General features: G+C 37.7%; 1 protein-coding gene across 1 annotated transcript in view; it reads right to left on the bottom strand.

Moving 5' to 3' along the window:
• The window catches only part of LOC131695551 (uncharacterized), a 44,219-nt gene extending 25,965 nt beyond the window's left edge, over positions 1-18,254 (bottom strand). The window contains exon 1 of the mRNA XM_058984075.1: positions 16,432-18,254. The gene's annotated coding sequence lies outside the window, so the exon portion shown is untranslated. The remainder of the gene's footprint in view (positions 1-16,431) is intronic.
• Positions 18,255-20,260: the final 2,006 nt, after the last annotated feature.

Below are 20,260 nucleotides of genomic sequence, written 5' to 3'. Positions count from 1 at the left end.
GTTTTTGTTTGATGCATCCTGTGGACGCAATTTCATGCTGCGTGTTATCGGTGCCTTGTTTTATTGCTGTTCACGGTTGGACAATCATGTTTGTTTCTAGTTTGTTCATCCGGGTCGTTATTGTGTAAGTGTTGACGCTCTAACAAAAAATAGACCGAGAATTTTTTGTGTGCGTATAACTTTATTAACCCTAGAACGTTGCACTGGGGTACAAATGTACCCCACGCCTTCTTTGGAGTCGTGTGAAGACGAGAATTCGGCATTGGGCAGGTCACTAACCATAATCCAATTTAGAGTTCCTAGTAAGAGTAGGAAAAGGTAGTATAGTCAGTTTACTAATAGCCATCGTGGAAGCAGGTGTCAAAGCTGGCGTGGGGTACATTTGTACCCAGTATACGGTTGCCGTTAGTGTTTCGTGCTGTCAGTTGAAATGTGATTCGTGACAATATCAGTTTAAATACTGGTTGTTTTACTACGTAAGTTACAATAAGTATTATATAATCGTTTTTAATCATTTATTAAAGTAAATTAATTTAATTTTGAAATAGAAAAAAATCGTTTTCATTTTTGCTTATTTTCATTGTTTTGTTTTTTTTTTTTTTAATAATTAAATAATGACCCGCAAGTATGATTTGTGCACAGAAACTGCTGTAACAGTAACGTTGCCTGTTATCAATGTATTACTGATCAGAAATATTTTTTCACATCAATTTCCACCCCATTTCGTGGTATTTTCCAAAACCCGATTTTTAAACTTTCACTCTTCCAAATAATTTTTCAAATATTTCGAAATTCAAATTTAAACCGTTTCTAGACCATTTCGATCGTTAGAATCATTTGATTTTTTTTTCAAATCGGTTAAAATTTCGCAAAGTTATACTAATCTTTGTTGAAAAAGCAACATTATTTTTATTTTTTTGTTCAAACCAATTTTTGTATCCTTGATTCAATAAATTCCGTACTTTCACTCACACAGCTGTTTTCACAAATAAAAAACGAAGAAAATGATGTATTATACATTTCTTTTGTTTGCATTTTTACCTGCGAAAATTGCGATCAAACGCGTGGGGTATATTTCTCGACAAACATATGATTACGGCTTAAAAGCCAACTGTCAAAATTCACTTTGAACGAAAATTTCGAACAAACGGTCGCACACCAGTCACAGATGTTGATAGTAAACAAATGAGAAAAGTTTTCCCTAACATTTAGTACAGTGAACTGTGTTTGGACAGTAACGGTTTGTCCGGAATTCCCCTTTAAAGATAATTTTGACAGATGGCTTTTAAGCCGTAATCATATGTTTATCGAGATTTGTACCCCAGTGCAACGTTCTAGGGTGGAAAACGCAAGTGCAACGTTCTAGGGTTAAAGAAATAAAAATCTCCAGAAATAAGACAGCTATGAGTTCAGTGTTGTTCATCCATGTATACACTTACGTTTAGTAATCCTCGGTCACCTTTCTCTTCTCAATTTTCCTTCGCCTATATTCACATGATCTTCCACTATAGGTACGGATCTGGAGCAGATGGATCTGTGATTTAGCTACCTAACCTAGCCGTGGTTTAATTAGGTTATAATTCAGTTTTTTTTAATCTGAAGCTTTATTTGAAACGACTCAATGCGTTAGCATAACTGAGCCGTGGGTTTTTTGACTTTTTGACAATAAGTTTAAAAAAATGCTAAGAATGTCTTGTTGACGCAGTTTGCTGCTGCGAGTTGAGATCATTTTCCTTGGCGGTGAAACCGCTTGAGGGTCATTCAGTCTGCCTTCTCTCGCGTTATCGTTCCCGTTCATGTCATCATCGGTACTGCTTTCTTGCTGTGCACGATCAGAGGTTCTTATTTGTTTCTTGTGCTTACGGGTCGCTGTTGTAAATCCGTCTTCATCGGTATTTGCTTCATTATTGGCGATGCTAGTTATTGGTTTGGGAGTGGTTGTCGTGGTCGTTGTACCTGCATTATTGGTTGATTGGATCGTTGTTTTGACGTAGGACTACGTCTTTGTTTTCGATATGGGGGTGCACTTTGCAAATTCTACAAACATGGTATGTAACTAAAAGTGGTCCAATTTTAAACGCGTATAATTCAGCCATCTCACGATAAATTTTCAATTTTTTTGCGCATGTCGCCCCAAAATACTTCTAAGAATAGATTCCAATAGATAAACCCAAAGATTTTTGATATCATGGCAATAAAAATTTAAATAATATACAACCTTGTCAAAATATCGCACATTTACACACAGAAGATAGCGCTTCCCAAGCCCGGTACGACAGATCTGTGTACCTATCGCGCTACGCTTCTATGAATGACGTCATCATCGACCATTTAAAGAATGGATTTGGCAAGACAAGCTCAGTTGCCTGTTGAACGGAAGGCGGTGCACTGCGCTGTGTCTTTTCACAGCCACACACCTAGAAAAAATCGTGTAAAATTACGTCTTCTGACCCTGACATATACGAGCGTCGAAAATCGCACAGTTTCACGTTCGATTCTAATTTTAAATGACATTGAATTTCGTAAATCACGCAATTTTACTCCACATATGGCATTTGTTTTAAATGTTGATACGCATATTTTTATAGCACTGCGCATGTAAAGTACATCTTTCATGTAAAATTAAACGGAACGGGGTTATATTTCGTCATTTCGTGCATTACGGTTTGGTAAATTGTATCATGTTTGAAATTACATCAACGACAAAATTCATATTTTTTTGATGTGCAGTGTAGCTGAGTGAGAAGTCCGTTACACTGCTTGTGGAGGTACGCTATTCAGTGCTATGCTTTCTTTGTGCTTGTTTCCAGCACACTTTTATGTACAATCTCGAACACAGTTATTCCTACACAAAATCGCTTGTACATTCGAGCTCCATTTGCAAACACGGTTAACATAGCGTAGTGGTACTAGTTGTCTCTTTCGCTCTACCAATCATCATCAGCGTTGACTCATTTTGCTTTGTGCGCTTGGGTTCAATGTTTGAGGCGAATGTAGGTATATCTAATTTGTTGACAGGGTTACTATATTCACAGATTTTTCTGTAATGTCAGAGATTTTTTTCACAATTTTTGATCACATATTCTTTTTCATAGATGGTAGATTTTTGGCATTTTGATGAAAATTTGATAGATTTTTGGAAATATTGTGATTTTTCACATATTTTTCGGAAATTTATCACAAATTTTTTGGTAAAATCATATTTTTGACTGAAATACAGATTTCAATGTGGCATCCCTGTTTGTTAACGGATACATGCGTAACCTGCATGATAGCAATCTGTGCTTTAATTGCGCAAAGACGAAAACTTTCTTAGCAACAAATTTACGCAGATCGATGGAGAGAACAGATATATCATTAAGACCATTGCATTCGCTACATTTCTATACGTACAAATGGATTTTTTTACCACACACAATCGAAAAGTTTTACAATTTTTTAAAGCTGATCTTGTGCTCAGGGGCGGCGAAACACTTTACGCTCGAGTGGGTAGAAAGCATAGGGTGAGGGGCCCATTGGTACGGATTTTTTCTCTTTTCGCAATGCACACGCTTACATTACATTCACATTAAATCACGTTCGTTTATGCAAATGGAATTGTTTTCAAATGTGTGTAGTGCGAGATAAATGCGTTGCACATCTAAATTTTTTTAAATAGTTCAAAATTTCGAGTGGGTAATTACCCACTCGGTTATTTTCGAGTGGCTAGTACTACCCATACTACCCACGCTTTCCGCCGGCCCTGCTTGTGCTATAAAGATTTAGTTTCAGATATTAGTTCGGTCACGGTTTTCTGTCTCCATTCAAATCATCTCAAATAAGTTTAAATGGATTCGATAGCCTATAACAAATGAAATAACTTGATAACCAAGAAGGTTTGGTTCAATATATAACATTCGATGTTGATTGGTTGTGCTTAAACTATTCGTAAGAAATATATTTGATTTATTATTACTCTAAATGTACTAAGAAAAAAATTTTTAGATTAAGTAGTATAGTCCTACGTCTACAGTTCGTGCAACGCCATAGGGCTGCCACTTGTAGTTTTTGGTTTATCTGAAGGTGTCGGTGGCTGCTTGTTATAATTGGCTGTAGTAGACGACTTTTGACTAGTTACATGTTTTGCGCATGTTTTTCCGTAGTGAGCTGTATGGTTACAAAATTGGCATGTTAGGGTCTGCCCGGGATATGTGATTAGCGTTGTTTGCTTATAGGTCACGCCTTCCTTCGGTGATTTGCTTGAACAGTGAAGAAAAGTAAAATAAATGCTCGATAACTTTTTACGGCCGCGATCGGATTATATTCGAAACTGTCAAATTTCGATGTTAAATATCATTGAAGAATTTTACATCGTAAAACAGCACATCTTCTGATATAATAGGTTTGGTGGTTAATCCTTCTAGAAGCAATTAGAGAGAATTTGATCTTCAAGAAAACTCAGCTTGTGACATAATGTCTTCAACAAAGTTTTCGAAAATGCTATTTCCAACAACTTTTTTAAAGACATGAATACTTTGTATATTCAGAGTATCGAAAATTAGTAGATTATATGTAAAAGAAAACCTTTTAAACAAGTTATTATAATATTACTATATTTGATAAATCTCTTCTGCGGTTTACAAACCATTAAATTCACATTGCATTCAAGGTATGAATCTCTGCAGTTTACAACAAAAGTTATATTGAAGAGAACTGGCCTTAATTTTTTCCTAAATATTGTTTTATATCTCCTTATGCTGCATTCAGGTAGCCTTCATATGTTCGACAAAATTGTTTAAAATAATACTATCAACAACTTTGCTGAAGGCACAAAGTCACTTACCATTTTCCACAATTACTTCTAGGAGAATTAATAACTAGAATTTGTGTGTCAAAAGATGCGCTGTTTTATGTTGGAAAACTTCTTCGAAGTTTTTAAACGTTTAAAGTTGATGACTTCGAAATTATGTTGAGAAAGTTTTCGAAAATTTGTCTCACTTTGGAAATTTATATTCTTTGACTTCATTGACATTGTCTAAAATTTTCTAGCTAGCCTAGCCATAAGACAGGAGTTCGTTTTCGCTTTCTCGTCAGCAGCCCAGATCATCTGTTTTTGCTTCCAAGGACACCATCCAGGATAAGTCAGTTGCATAGACGTTCACATCCTGATCAGAATGAAATAAGATTATAACAGAATGCATTTTTCGTAACATATTGCGTTATAATTTTGGTCTCGTTAGTAGTTAAAATAACAGGAAATTATAACAAGTAACAAAGTGAGATATGGTTTTGAATTTTTTTTGTTATGTGTTTCTAATCGGGATATATCGCGTGAACTGCTTGGATTTTTTTTTGTGTTAAACTAGTGCTTACCTGTGTTTTAGTTCACATACATCGTCTAACTAGACACCCAATTGATGCTAGTTACTGACGAGATGAATTCGAAACACAAAAATAATCAAACTGATTCTATAAAGCTTTGATCAACATTCCATATTGATTCACCTTGTTTGTAGACCGGAATGGCATCTGTTAGACTATCTATGTTCCTGAATTTTCAATAACTGATGAAACTCCTAATAAATTTCAGCATTTTCAAAAAATCAACAATTTTCATCAAAACTACCTCCCAACCAAATTTCTGGCTACGCCACTGGCCACGTTTACCGTTTCTGTCGCTTGCTGATCATTCCACCTGCCCTCTCCTTCGCTCGTGTTTGCGTCCATGTTTTTATTGCTGGAGCTTTGGTGATGTTAGACACTTGATGCTTTTTGTGTTTTCGAGTGACTTTGGTATAACCGTCTTCTTTCCTGTTTATTTCATCCCTAGGTATGGTTAACTATTGGCTTGGGGATACCGTGGAACATTGTTTGTCTGGCATTTATTTTTTGACCAGTTGTCTGTTGTGTATCAGCAGATGTTGAAGACTGTTTGGTAGTGTTGGTTGCGGATGAGTTTTTTTTTTTTGGTTGTTTTGGCGCATGGCTTACCGTAGTGTGTTGTCTGGTTACAGAACTGGTGCCCACGTGTCTGGTCAGAGTATGTACATTAGACCTCTCCATATTTTGAAAAAGTTTTGGAATACACATGGGTCAGGTCAAATTTTTGTTCTAGGTGTGAATGAAAAAACTTTCGTCAAAAATGACTTAATTTGGACATGATTTAGAGGTGTCTCCAATCAAAAATCGTGTTTTTGCTATATTTCCATAGGAAGATCACTTACGCTCTGATTTAATAGGCCCTACATGCCCACAAATCATCAAAGGTTGTTTCTTAGACACATCCTAACATGTTTTAACAGGTGAACATAGCTCTAATCTAGTGGTATTTTTTCTTGGTTTTGATATTCTTTTCTATATAAAAACCCAGTTCACAAATTTTCTATTGCGATTAGAGCTATGTTCACCTGTTAAACATGTCAAGATAGGTCTAAGGAACAGCCTTTGATAATATTTGGGCATGTAGGGCCTATTAAATCAGAGCGTCAGTGATCTTCCTATAGAAACATAGCAAAAACACGATTTTTGATTGGAGACACCTCTAAATCATGTCCAAATTAAGTCATTTTTGGAGAAAGTTTTTTCATTCACACCTGGAACAAAAGTTTTAGCTGACTCATGTGTATTTCAAAACTTTTTCAAAATGTGGAGAGGTCTAATACAAAGAATTCTTTATATGTAGTTAATACATTGGGATGATATGCACAGTTAAGTAAGACGGTATAAGTTGGTTTAGCCACATTTGCACCACCGAACACCGTTGAGAATGTCGTGAAAAAAGTTTCTCCATGTTTCGTTATAGATGGATTTCATTTCTCCATGCTTCGAAATCAAATGTAGTATGTATGTAGGTGTAGTAAACGGTTCCATGCCAAATGCGTTGGATTAAACGAGGCAAAAATCGATGCTCTTTCAAAAAATATAATTTGGTTATGTGATGACTGCTTGGAATATTTTAACAAAACTTTAACTGCTTCACTGCTGGATTCACCGGAATTGGAATTTCCATCAACATGCTTGGAGAAGGATATATCTCTCATGAAAACAAAAATTGAGGAGATTCGACAATCCTTATCTCAAATAGTTCCTAATAAGCAAATGTGTGATCATCACTCAACTCCAGTCTCATCCGTCAATTTGCAAAACACATCAAGCGATGGAGGTCGGATAGCTTCAGTATGTATAACGCCGCGGAGCCGTTCTTGGGAGAAAAATATAGAATTCTCTCTGTACCTGTCAAACATTGAACCCCATGTAAGTGAAGGCGAAATTAGTGCTTTAGTCTCACAATGTCTTGGCCTTAGTGCGAGTGACACAGTTGAGGTAAAAAAACTTGTGCCCATCTGGAAATCGTGTGACACCAATGACTATGCGTCATTCAGAGTTAGGCTCAACAGCAAATGGGAATCGTTTGCTTTGCAAGCCACAACTTGGCCTCGTAACATCCGATGTAGGAAATTTGAAAATCGAATTAACACAACATGGAAACCTGGACGATAAACTTCACCGCACATTTCGGATGGATTGCGGCTTCGGACAACGTGAAATTAAAATATGAAAAATGTTTTGTTTGTTTAATTTATGCAATATGTGAAATATGTTTCTGTGGATATTATCATGATTATTTCTTCTGTAATGTTGCCACTGTGATTGTAAATTAACTGTTTTACCATGAAGTATTCTGTTGAAATTAATTTGATGTAATTAGTATATAAGGAGTCATCATTGGGGCCAAGGAGCCTGTTGGTGTAAATATATACAAATACAAATATCAAATCAATCAATAATCAATATCAAATCAGGAAAATCAAATTCTACAAGTATACTCAGCTCGTTTTTACTTGGTTCACTAGTTTGGCCAAGTGCTAGGAATCAGTAGCGAATGGCTCAAATGGCACTTTCCCATATTGATTGGAAATGTGTGTTTTGTCTTGATATGTATTTTCATTATTTCTCCTATGGGAAGGATTAAGGAAGTGGTAAGGTTATGAATGAGGAAAATAACGACACAGAGAACATGGATAATATGGAAGTATTCTTCACTTCCAAAGGTATAATAGACACACTCCCGAAGATATATTTTCATTCAAATTCAGTTTAAACCGATTTAGGTTATTCACATTCGCCGTGATTTTTTGGAAGCTATAGTTCAGCAAATAACCGCATTTTAAGGGATTAGAAAGAGCGCGATTTCCACAACTGCAAGTATTCACACCTGATGTTATGTTTACTCAATTTTCGATTCGTCGAAAATGGGAAAAGAGGGAATGATCTGCACGCATCAACGGTTTGATATTAAAAAGTGGGAATTTATATTCTAGCAAAGCCCGCACAATCAAATCCAATTTTGCACTACATACAAAATTGAACACAGGAGAACCGCAAGAGGGTCTACATCTAGACGTTTAAATTATTAAAGACGATGTACTTATGATCAAACAGTGGCGTAGCCAGAAATTTGGTTTGGGGGGGGGGGGAGTGGTTGATGAAAATCGATTTTTTTTGGAATATGCTAAAATTTAATACGAGTTTGATAAATTTTTGAAAATTCAGAAACATGAGCAGTCTAACAGATGTCGTTCGAGGCTACAAACAAGGAGAATTAACATGGAACAGTTTTCAAACCTCTATTGATTATTTTCTTGCATAATATATCAATGATGTCAAAGAATGCGATCTTTTAAAGTGGGATAAATCTTCGAAAAAAATTTTAACGTTCAAGATCACCTAGTTTAAAAATCCTTAACAATGAAGGTTTGACACGTGGTAGAAGTTTTCCAACATAAAATAGCGCACACTTTGATATTAACATTTTAGTGATTAATTCGCATAGAGGTAGTTATGGAGAAGTTACTCTTCAAAAATAGCAACAGACTTGACGCGTTCAGTAAAGTTATTGATAATGTCATTTTAAACAATTTTGTTGAAAATATGAAGGCTACATGAATACAGCATATCGAGACATAAACAACATGCTATATTTATACTTAGTGGAGAACAATTTAGGCAAAAACTAATTTTGATGAACTTAGAAGAAAATTGTTTCAAACCATTGCGGGTTGAAAACTAAATTAGTTATTATTAGATTTTGCATTTCGACAGGCTTCTCATCAAAATACTAACTTAGTGACAGGACTAAGCTAGTGCCGAATTGATGCTATCTCCAAAAAACGGAAACACTCTTTGTGTTTCTAGAAAAACTCTTAATCTTTTAAAAATTTGGGATTTTTTTTGAAGCTAGTTCGCTTAAATATATCATTTTTGTTAGGTTCAGAGATTCATACCACAGACAAACAGACGTAACACGAGAAGAATTTTCATTGCCCACAGAAAAAACGGTCGATTTAAATTATGTAAAATGCGCCATCTCACCGAGCGTGGCGCTTGTGAAGCGATTTTGACACATGGCCTAATGTATCACTTCGTTACAACAAGCACCCGAAAACTAAGATGAAGGGAAAGAAAGGTGGGAACATTCGTGACTTTTGAGTGTATTAGTTTTATAGTCAAATTGAACAAGGCTTCCACGACCCATAAAACAAGTAAACATAAAGATCGGAACGAGCATCCTGATTCTTTGGCGTACGATGAAAGGAGAGAAAAGGCTGAACTTCACCATGAATCTTCCGATTCGAACACTTAGGAACACTTTTTAATCTCGAAACTAGCGATAAAAATAACTATGACTGAACCGAATCAAAACCTTTGCCCACTACGTTATTTGTTTATGTTTTTCTTCTTCATATCCGTTTGTTTTATCGGTTTTATCGAAGAAATATGGCAACAGTACGTATAGTTGGAACAATGTGACATCCTGTACCATCTTGCCCGAAAACATAACCGCCATTTTCATTTTATGCAAACCAAAACAAACAAAATGGTCCAGAAATGTGAAATGCATTCCTGTCGAAGTGTTCAAGGTAAGAATTGTTCAAAATCATTTCGTAGTTTCCTGCACGATGCTGATCGGTGAGCAGATACATTTTAGGATCTTGCCAATTTAACTGGTTCGGTGTAACAAATCTAACCGGATGTATGCAATGGATTCGAATTTGCTGGTCCCCGGAGACTGACGGAGAAATTCAACTTTGGCGGCATGCAGGACTTACGAAAATTGAAGATACGCTTAGACCATATTCAATCTAGATATATTTATTTAATTTATTTAATTTAATGATCCGTCGTAACCCAACAGGAGGTAAACTATCAAGTCGTTGGATTATTATGATTGACAATCACAACATATTTAGATTGCGTCAGGCTACAGTTCCGTAGAAGACCAACACATCGAACATACTTTGCACTCAAGACAGAAGCAAAGATTTCGTTGAAAGGGAAAGTAGTGCCATGTACTCGTATGCAGAATCATCGTGGTGAACCATCCGTTTGGAATTTTATAAAATTAAATTCTCCCATAGCCTACATGATGAGTTTTCCCTTACGGAAAACGTTAAAAATGAAATCGTTGATGCGAATTGATCCTGATATTGGCAAGGAAATTTTAGGGGTTGTGTCTCCGTGATCTTGATCCGATGATGACCTCGATAGAGCCGACTCTTTAAAAATAGACTAAATAAAATTAAGAGTACCTAATGTCTCCGGGATTCTAAAAGAGCGACGACAAAGAAGAGTAAATAGAGACAGAAATCAGTCATACGACCAATCGACGACACAAATTGATTTCTTCACACGAAAAGAAAAACAATTTTGGCGTTGCTTAATTTCCCGTAACAAAAAATGGTTCTGTTGGGTTTTAAAAATGCAGTCGTAGCTCTGCAGTCTGCATTCTTTAAATTTGTCAATTGCAATAATTATGCCATGGAAAATTGAAGTACGTGACAGGCGATTTTTTTATTTCGCTTTTCAAATTTAGCAACTGCAACAATGCCCCTACCTTTCATCTACTATCTTGCAGTTGACAAGCGGTGTGGACATTGTTGCCAGTACTTCGGTTGAAAAAAAAATTGTCCCCTGGTTGCAAGAATCACATTTTCTGCAATGTGTTCAACAGATGTCGCTAGTATACCGTGGGTGATGATTTTTTTTAAATTTTCTTCGAGCTGTTACGTCTGTTTGTCTGTGGTCATACCTTCAATGTAATGTGAATTTTATTGTTTATAAAACACAGAAGAGATTTTTGAAATACAGTAATATCAGAATACCTTGTTGTAAAGGTTTTGTACCAATATATTTCGTTACTCTGAATGTATGGGATATTCATGTCTTCAACAAAGTTGTTTGAAATAGCATTTTCGAAAACTTTACTTAACATTAAAACTTGACCTAAATTTCCTTGAAGAGTACATTCTCTTTAATTATTTCTTGTAGGATAACCCGCCAAAATTATTTTATTAGAAAATGGGCAGTTTTACGTTTTGAAGTTCTTCAATGTAACTTAACATCGAAATTTGTCAGTTTCGAATGGATGTGATCGTGATCATTAAAAATTTATCGAGCATTTATTTTACTTTTCTTCATTATTCAAGCTCACAACTTGACAATGAGTCCCAGTACCTAATACACGAAATTTTAGTACGCCATTCAATTCAGCACTCAAATATACACCACTAATACACCAAGCCTACTTAGAGACTATTCATATAATTGATAATACAACAAAAAACAAATGCTTATAAAAACCGAGCATAACCTGGCAGAGACAAACTGTAAACGTCATTTGATCAGCATCTTTCAACTAGTTTCCGAAATATTATTCTTGTTATTAACTATATTAAATTTTTGTCTGAACTCTACGCAATGTAAAAAAACACATTTTCAGCAAATGTTGTAATGTATACAAGTTTTCGTTGAGCAAGTTTATATGTTCCATAGACAAACTTAGCTTCCCATTCGAAAAATTTTCTCTGATCCATATTTTGCAGCATCATTCCAAAAATGAGCTCATGGTAATTCAGGCAGTTATTTTATTTTACATTCAAGTGAATTGACAACTATAGGATTTCGGCTAAGAGATAAGTTGCATGATCCCCTTCCCACAATTTTACAATAGTCCTCATGATGCGTAAAACACGATTCACACAATGTAATGATCAGAGGATATTCTTCCAAAAATATTTTGTAGAATATTTAATTAAATTAATCAGCATCAACAATGTTTTTTTCAATCTAATTAATTTTGGTTTGGGGGGAGGGGGTGGGGTTAAACCCCCAAAACCTCCCCCCCCCCCCATCTGGCTATGCCACTGTGATCAAATAATGACGGATCGAGCTCGTTGAGTACGAGCCAGTACGCCAACTCATGCGTAATACCGTCAGAGCAGAAAGTTACACCGAACAAGTTTTCGCTGCTAACTTGTGCAAGTGTTGGGTGGTTTCCTACATTAAGTATATGCAGATTTGTGTTACTTATGTATTCTATCAATTCGGTGTCTCTCAAATTGATATTTTAGCTGCTGCAAATTATGTTGTGGGTATTGGCATCACTGCCGATTATGAAGGGAAACCCATTTCAGCCGCAGTATGATACAACCGTATTGAAATTATCAGAAGGGGATGAATCATTTTGCGGCAAATATGCCGAACAACAGACGTATTTTCTGTTTACGTTATCAACATTCATATTAACTGAGACATGAAAATATCGTGAGTTGTGAGGTCAGATATAAGACATGCGTCAATAGAACGGTGCATTTAACCCTTTCATGCCCAACTTTTTTCTAGTGCATGTAGGGTTTCAAAACTATTTTTCCTTGAAAACGGTGGGTTCAAGAAACACGAAAAGCCTTTTTTCATAAAGATAGGTGCTGCCATGGCAGTGCTAGAAGCTGGTCAATTTTTACCTTCTAATGCTCAATACAATTCTCTTAGAATAATTAAAATAGTCCAATTACGTGGAAAACGTAGCCAACGACAGTCTACATTGATAAGTTTTATCAGTTGTCAATAATATTGCACCATAACGAAGATATATGAAAAAATCATTTTCCGTCGTCAACGTAAACTGTTCCTGGTAGCACTGCTCCATCGGAATCCAATCAGACTAATTGCAATAACTTCAGTTCTAGAGCTGATCCTTGTAATTATTAATACTCAAATTAAAGGCAATAATCACATTAATGAGCCTTACTTATTTTTGCGAGCAAATCTTCGCCCCAATCAAAAGTTATAGCTGTTTAAAAACGTTGTTGTCCACAAACAACATGGGCATTAGGGTGGGGCAAAATGATCGTTTTTTCAGCACAGCACTTTTTTGGTTCTTTTGGGGTCCTAAACAACTGTGCAAAATTTGGGGTCGATTGGTGTTGACCCGGCGTAGCGCATTGCGATTGAAATTTGTATGGAGATTAGTATGAGAAAACCTACATTTTGGCATTTTTAATTCTACAGACTACAATTCTTCCTGTAGTGTGCCAACAAATAGATAGAAGTATAGTCCAGGATATGCTGAACAACTTTGCCGAAGGATGTATGGTGTTAGAATGTCTCTAAGCCAAGTTATAGCTGTTCAAAGTGCGATACATCGAATTAAATGCCAAAACATCATTTTTATTGCCAACACTGCCGGTGTACCAATGGTATTTCATATAGCATTCCAAAATAACATTATATATTTTAGTTTTACCACATTGATATGTTTGGATGAATTATTCAAAAGCCTTAGCTCAATTTCATGAGCGTAGGTAGTTGAGCAATGTGGCGTAGTGAGGGGGGGGGATTTTAATATGTAGAAATTCGAACTGAAATGTTGTCGAGTTGGAATGTTCAGATGGATTATTTCAAAACAATTACACAATGTCCTACGCATAATAGTAACGATGAAATAAAACATACTGTATCCCTTTGCCTTGACTTTTATCAATAGAAGTTACGTTACAGACTGAATCAATTGATGTCGAGTTGATATGTCAGAGGATTGCATTGATTATGTTTCAGTTTAATAGGCACTATGATTGATGGGATGCTCATTTCGATGCTGTTAGATCACCTGAAGCAAAAATTGTTGTAGGGATCTGGTGGATTTCATGTTGAAATCCAGAAATTAGCTTCACGCCTCGTGATCGAACAGCATAGAAATGAGCATCCCATCAATCATAGTGCCTATTAAACTGAAACATAATCAATGCAATCCTCTGACATATCAACTCGACATCAATTGATTCAGTCTGTAACGTAACTTCTATTGATAAAAGTCAAGGCAAAGGGATACAGTATGTTTTATTTCATCGTTACTATTATGCGTAGGACATTGTGTAATTGTTTTGAAATAATCCATCTGAACATTCCAACTCGACAACATTTCAGTTCGAATTTCTACATATTAAAATCCCCCCCCCCCTCACTACGCCACATTGCTCAACTACCTACGCTCATGAAATTGAGCTAAGGCTTTTGAATAATTCATCCAAACATATCAATGTGGTAAAACTAAAATATATAATGTTATTTTGGAATGCTATATGAAATACCATTGGTACACCGGCAGTGTTGGCAATAAAAATGATGTTTTGGCATTTAATTCGATGTATCGCACTTTGAACAGCTATAACTTCGCTTAGAGACATTCTAACACCATACATCCTTCGGCAAAGTTGTTCAGCATATCCTGGACTATACTTCTATCTATTTGTTGGCACACTACAGGAAGAATTGTAGTCTGTAGAATTAAAAATGCAAAAATGTAGGTTTTCCCATACTAATCTCCATACAAATTTCAATCGCAATGCGCTACGCCGGGTCAACACCAATCGACCCCAAATTTTGCACAGTTGTTTGGGACCCCAAAAGGAACCAAAAAAGTGCTGTGCTCGGTTGATGTGGCTATGATTATATTTTTTCATATAACAATGCCCCACCCTAATGGGCATGAATGGGTTAAGGTGGATTTGTCGTGTCATTTTTGTTGAAAGCCAGAAAGACGGGGTTAAGTAGCCTTCCGACATAAAAGTTTTCTTCATGGAATTATGGTTCTTGAATCAAAGCTATGAAAGGTTTTCCATCATGCACAAGGCGTGATAGTTTCTGTACGTTTATACTGAAGATTAACCGTTATGTGTCCGACGCGATACCAGGGTACCTTTTTAGGTTTCAATTGATGAAATTCCCATTGTTTATCCATAGCTGAAATTTGAAACTTTGTGACATCTTAGAACTTCAATAAGTAAAACTTTCGGGTTAATAATATTATGGATATAGTAAGGGGGGACCAGGGAGGGGTTCCTGAATGTTTTTTACTACGTAACATACCGACGAGGGTACCCGGGTATCCACAATACTGAAATGCCAATAACTAAGGTAATTTCCAACCGATTTTGAAACTTTTTAGTGTTTTGGATTCAAGAACTCATCCACTTTTGGATTTGGTAAAAACAAATCGGGTTACTTAATTCGGTTCCCGGGAATCCGGATTTTCGGAAGCATGTTCCAGTGATAGGATACTATTTGTGAACTTCAATGGAATACTTGCAATATGGGTATCAGAATTCTTGGAATTGCATCATTAAGCTGTATCTCGTGGTTTTGGAACCATTTGGTGCTTTAACCCTGGAACGGACATTCCAGAGCAGGTTCTCGTGGGGTCGTGAGTGGCCATTCCATTTCAATTCAATTTTTCAAATTGCCATAGGGTTCCGCAACAATAAATAACAGACTTCCGAGACATTTTGAAGAGTTTTGATACTCATATTGCTAGGAAATTATTAAAGTTTACCAATCATACCCTAGTACTGGAACATTACTCCGGAATATCTGGATTACTAAGAACCAGATCCATTCATCCGTTTCGATTCAAAAAATGGATGAGTTTCTGAATCTAAAACATCTAAAAGTGTCCAAATCGGTTAAAGGAAGCCACAGTTATGAGCATTTCAATTTGTAGGTACCCGGGTACCTTCGTTGGCCTGTTAAAGGTGTTTTTTGTTGGACACATAACGGTTAATTTGTACTACTCTAACCATACTCGATCACAGTACTACATATTATATCATTAGTACTTATTGTACAGCAACTGGAAGATACCAAACATGTTGGCTTACAAGCGCCTATAGAGAACCGCTAAATGGGTATTAGGAGCATGACCATAATTTGAATCTCATAGCATAACAAGGTTAAGACCCGGTATCAGCCATTAAGCCCCGGCACGGAGAAATACTTCGACTTGAGGACTCATGTTTTCAGTCGCCTCGTATGACATGGGAGCAGTAACCCAGTGAATCAATTCTTGACTGAGATACTTCAAACTGCCGGATACCACTCGGTTTCTAGGCTGGTTTTGTCCGGAGAAAGATAATAGACTGCTATAAAACTCCTACTGGATTACAGCCACAAAAAACCCAGTTCGTTTTTTAATTATATGAGTATGATATGAGTGAGACCATTATCATCACCACCTTCAATGTAAGCAAAACCTCTTTTAGAGTCAATTAAGCCCAGTAAACAAAAAAATGATCTCTAATCTCAAATTAATCCGCTATTGTTTACTATATTTGCACCTACCTTCAAACCGCTTTCCGGCTCAACCCGGGGATCAAAATCCAAAATAATTGTACCGCACACAAGCCACACTTTTTATCAGTATTTACACTTTGTCGATCAAGTATTAAAATGTTTAATCCCCGTTAGCGCGTCAGCGATAATAAAACCCGGCACTAAAAATAAAACACTTGATCCGCTCCACTAGTTGTTTTTATTTTCGCCTATTTTCAATTTTCACACTCCCAAACCAGCAAAGCACCTGTCATTTCGCATTTGCAGCACCAGCAAACAACCCACCACCAGTCAGCTGTGTCCGGTTAGCACACTTCACAGACAGAGCACAAAGCTTCCAATTGATGGTGCACTTTTCATTTGATGGATGACACTATCGAGTGGCACACATGCGAATGCTGCATTCCCGACACCACACCACCCCACATCAGACTGCACACCACCACCATCCACCACCACACTCACACACAATCACCGATGGATGCCCCAGAAGTGTGGCTACGCTCGGTGGCAGTACCACCATTCACTGTTCCATCCGTCACTACTGACTGACTGTGAAAGTGGTCTCGCGAAAACCGGCACCACCACCTTTCGGTTCGTGGTGACACCGCTCCTGGGGATAGAGGTTTGCTTTGACCGAATTTGTTGCTATATTGGCAAAAATTTTCCACCAAGGATTTAATCCCGCACCAGAGTGCTTTCACTGTTTCATAGTTCGAAGCGAGCTTGGATGTTTTCGGCAAAAAATCTATAATCCTCTTTTCCTGCCAAATCCCGTGAGGGGCGGGAGGCAAAACTACGTGGAAATTGGAGAATATTTGCGAATTTATAGGAATGTTGTTGTTGTTTTGTTTTTGCTGGCTCTTGGATCAGTTCGGTATCCACTGGGTGGGAGGCACAGCAAAAGCAAACAATGTGTTTTGTGTTAGGGTTTTTATTTGTGCACTACTGGGCTGGTGTTTTCAGCAAATTTATATTTTATTGGAATCCTTCTTCCGACGGGATAGTCCAGCCGGAGCGATGATTAATAGTTTTGTTAGAGATTTATGATCTTTGGGGCGGATCTGCTACGTTGGTCGATGTAACACGGCGCTCTGACCTCGGTACGATTATTAGTAATTAGAGCAAATTTGCACCACTACCACCATTAATCAAGAAAGTTACTTTTGCTTTCCTACGCTTATGAAACTACAAAGTGTGGATTTGGACTACAAGCAACACTCTAATCCGCAAAGCAGAAGTTGGGGCACGCTTTTTCCATAAATTTTCCCACCATCAGTGTAGCACTGCCATCGTAGCAGCCACAGCAGCTTCACCAAGCGAGCGTCACGTTCAGTTCCTTGTCCGGCCGTCCACACATTCGTACCCCACACTCCTCGAACTCCTTCTGACCCACTTGTCAGTTTGAATGTACGTTTATCTCCTTCCGTCGCCTAAATTATTCAGAACTGCATCAGACGCGAAGACTTATTTCGGCGTCTTGCTTCCGAAGGGCTCTTTTGCTCTCTGCCCTGCCCAAACCATTCGAGCCACGCTTCAGCCCCCTCGATTCACTGTTGTTGGGCGGATACCACTCTGCAGGGTGCTACTGGCGTAACATTCTACTGCTCGGTTGCTGCGAATTATTTCCGCACTTGCACGCCCTTACCCAACTCAGTGTTAATTCTGCTTGACAGGTTACTCGCACAATTCCCTTTTTTATGGGTATCCCAAGATCGTCAAAACACTGCCCACACCGACAACCGCAAGCTGACACCTATGGTCACAACGCACAACAGGCAACTCTAACCGGTGCTTTGGGGTCTTCCGCGCACACAACGTCCACGTCCGGAATGCTCTGGCAGCGAACTAAACGGCTGCTGTGGATGACCCATCCCAAAAGGAGGGCACCCATCAGGCACGCAAACAAGTAACACACTTTTACAGTCTTACTACACTTCCTCGTGCCAGCAACGGAATCGGATCGGTTTCGCAACCGGAGTCCAATTTTTACTCCGGCGAGAGCCTGACGAAAATCATCTCCGCGCCGGCAGCATCGAACGTGTATCCCTTCCGGGGTGAGAGCCTGGTGTCACTCTCCCGCGTGAGGCGTGTCGCGTGGGGTGGTATGCAACATGAAGAGAAAATGTCACATTTCTCAGCGTTTGTCCAATATTGTAGGAGAAGGAACGAAGAAAAGAAAATCAGGTCACAGCATGTACCGAAAGCAAACCGACTGTGGCTGGTTGGCGGGAGTGCAACAAGTGTGTTGTTTTGGTTTCTCTCGGATAGTCTGCTCTCAGCGGGAAATGTTACATGACATGACAGGATTCCCGTGATGATTAGTGTTGACTGCCGGCTGACTGTGTGCGTGGAAGGTTGACATTTAGCAGGAGAGTTAACCGGAGAGCCGACGGTTTCCTGCGTTTCGAATACATGAGTGCTTCAGAGATAGAAAGCAGGCGAAAGAGAGAATATGGTAATAGTTTGGCTAGTAGTCACTAGGTGGCAAATTAAATTTATTTCGTTGCTATCCAAAATATAACTGAATTCCGAGCTCTTTTAAATTGAAAATTTTATAGCAAAACTGAAAGCACGCTGCCATAAGAAAATACACGGAAGACTTTTTTATGCGTTTTCATGCGCTTTTTTATGCGACTTTTTTATGCGGATTTTCAAAGCTATGCGATTTTTTTATGCGGATTTAAGCCGTGTGGTGTCCGGCGGGCTGAAATCTTTTTGAACTATTTCAGCCAAGAATAGAACCTCTGGGAACTGCTCCCATGTCGTAAGAGGCGACTAACAACATGCTAGAAGTTCCTAGGTCGAGGTATTGCTCCGTACCGAAGAGTTAACCTGGGCGGACCTTAAGGTTCAGGGTTGTTAATAGATAATTAATCGTCATCATCGATAACGTTAACCACCCGTCAACGTCATCTGAAACTCCGTTAACGATAATGTATCGTCGGATTCATCGTCATCGTCGATAATTCATCGGTGGTTATCGCGATACATTTTGCGTTACTTTCCCGTTTATTGGAGTTGAAGTTGATGCGGTTAAATTTCAATTGTTTAGAAATAAATAACTATTGAAGGACATGTTGTTGGCAGTTGAAAATCAATAGTTTGGACATTTTCTAAGCACAGGGGGGGTCCGATGATGTGTCAAAATCGAATTTTTTGTCAACTTTTCGGGAGTGTTTTATATTGAAGGGAAAGTTATTGGCAGTTAACAATCAATAGTTTTGGACATTTTCAATACACAGGAGGTTCGACGATGTGTGAAAATAGATTTTGTTCAACTTTTGAGGAAAGTTTATTATATTGAAAAAGCTATTGGTAAGTGAATAATCAGCTCTAATAAGACTTTAATTTGAGTAGTATCGATGAACGCGGATCAATACGTACTGAAAATTCGCCGCGTCTGTTTTAATGAATCTAATTTCAAGTTCCGTTTTTGGTAACAAGCCCGTCCATCAGGTTAACGATCCTTTGTATTTCCCTTCAATGTTCGATATAATCGTTCGTATAGATGTATTTCACAAACAATCCGATATTAGAAATAGGAAACACTTTCGCTGATTTATAACATCTAGAGCTATCATAACTCTTTGTCTGTATCACGTGTTATCACTCGATAGTTTGCAACCCAAAAAATATATCGTAGAGAAGGAACAGCGAAGTTAGTCTAAATAATGTCGCAATAAATAGTGATCCGGCCCATTAAGCAGATAAGATTAGTTTTTCTGGGCAATACTCCCACGATCGATTGTGTGGAGTTGAAATTGCTTTTGTTTAGAAAACATAGAATACTCTCGGTAGCCGGCTACCCAGATTTTAAAAGAACAAAAAAACTAAA

The sequence above is a fragment of the Topomyia yanbarensis genome, unplaced genomic scaffold, assembly GCF_030247195.1.
Source record: "Topomyia yanbarensis strain Yona2022 unplaced genomic scaffold, ASM3024719v1 HiC_scaffold_42, whole genome shotgun sequence".
In the NCBI taxonomy this organism is placed as follows: Eukaryota; Metazoa; Arthropoda; class Insecta; order Diptera; family Culicidae; genus Topomyia; species Topomyia yanbarensis.
The sequence above is the reverse complement of the archived record's forward strand: the minus strand, read 5'-3'. Positions and strand labels throughout refer to the sequence as shown.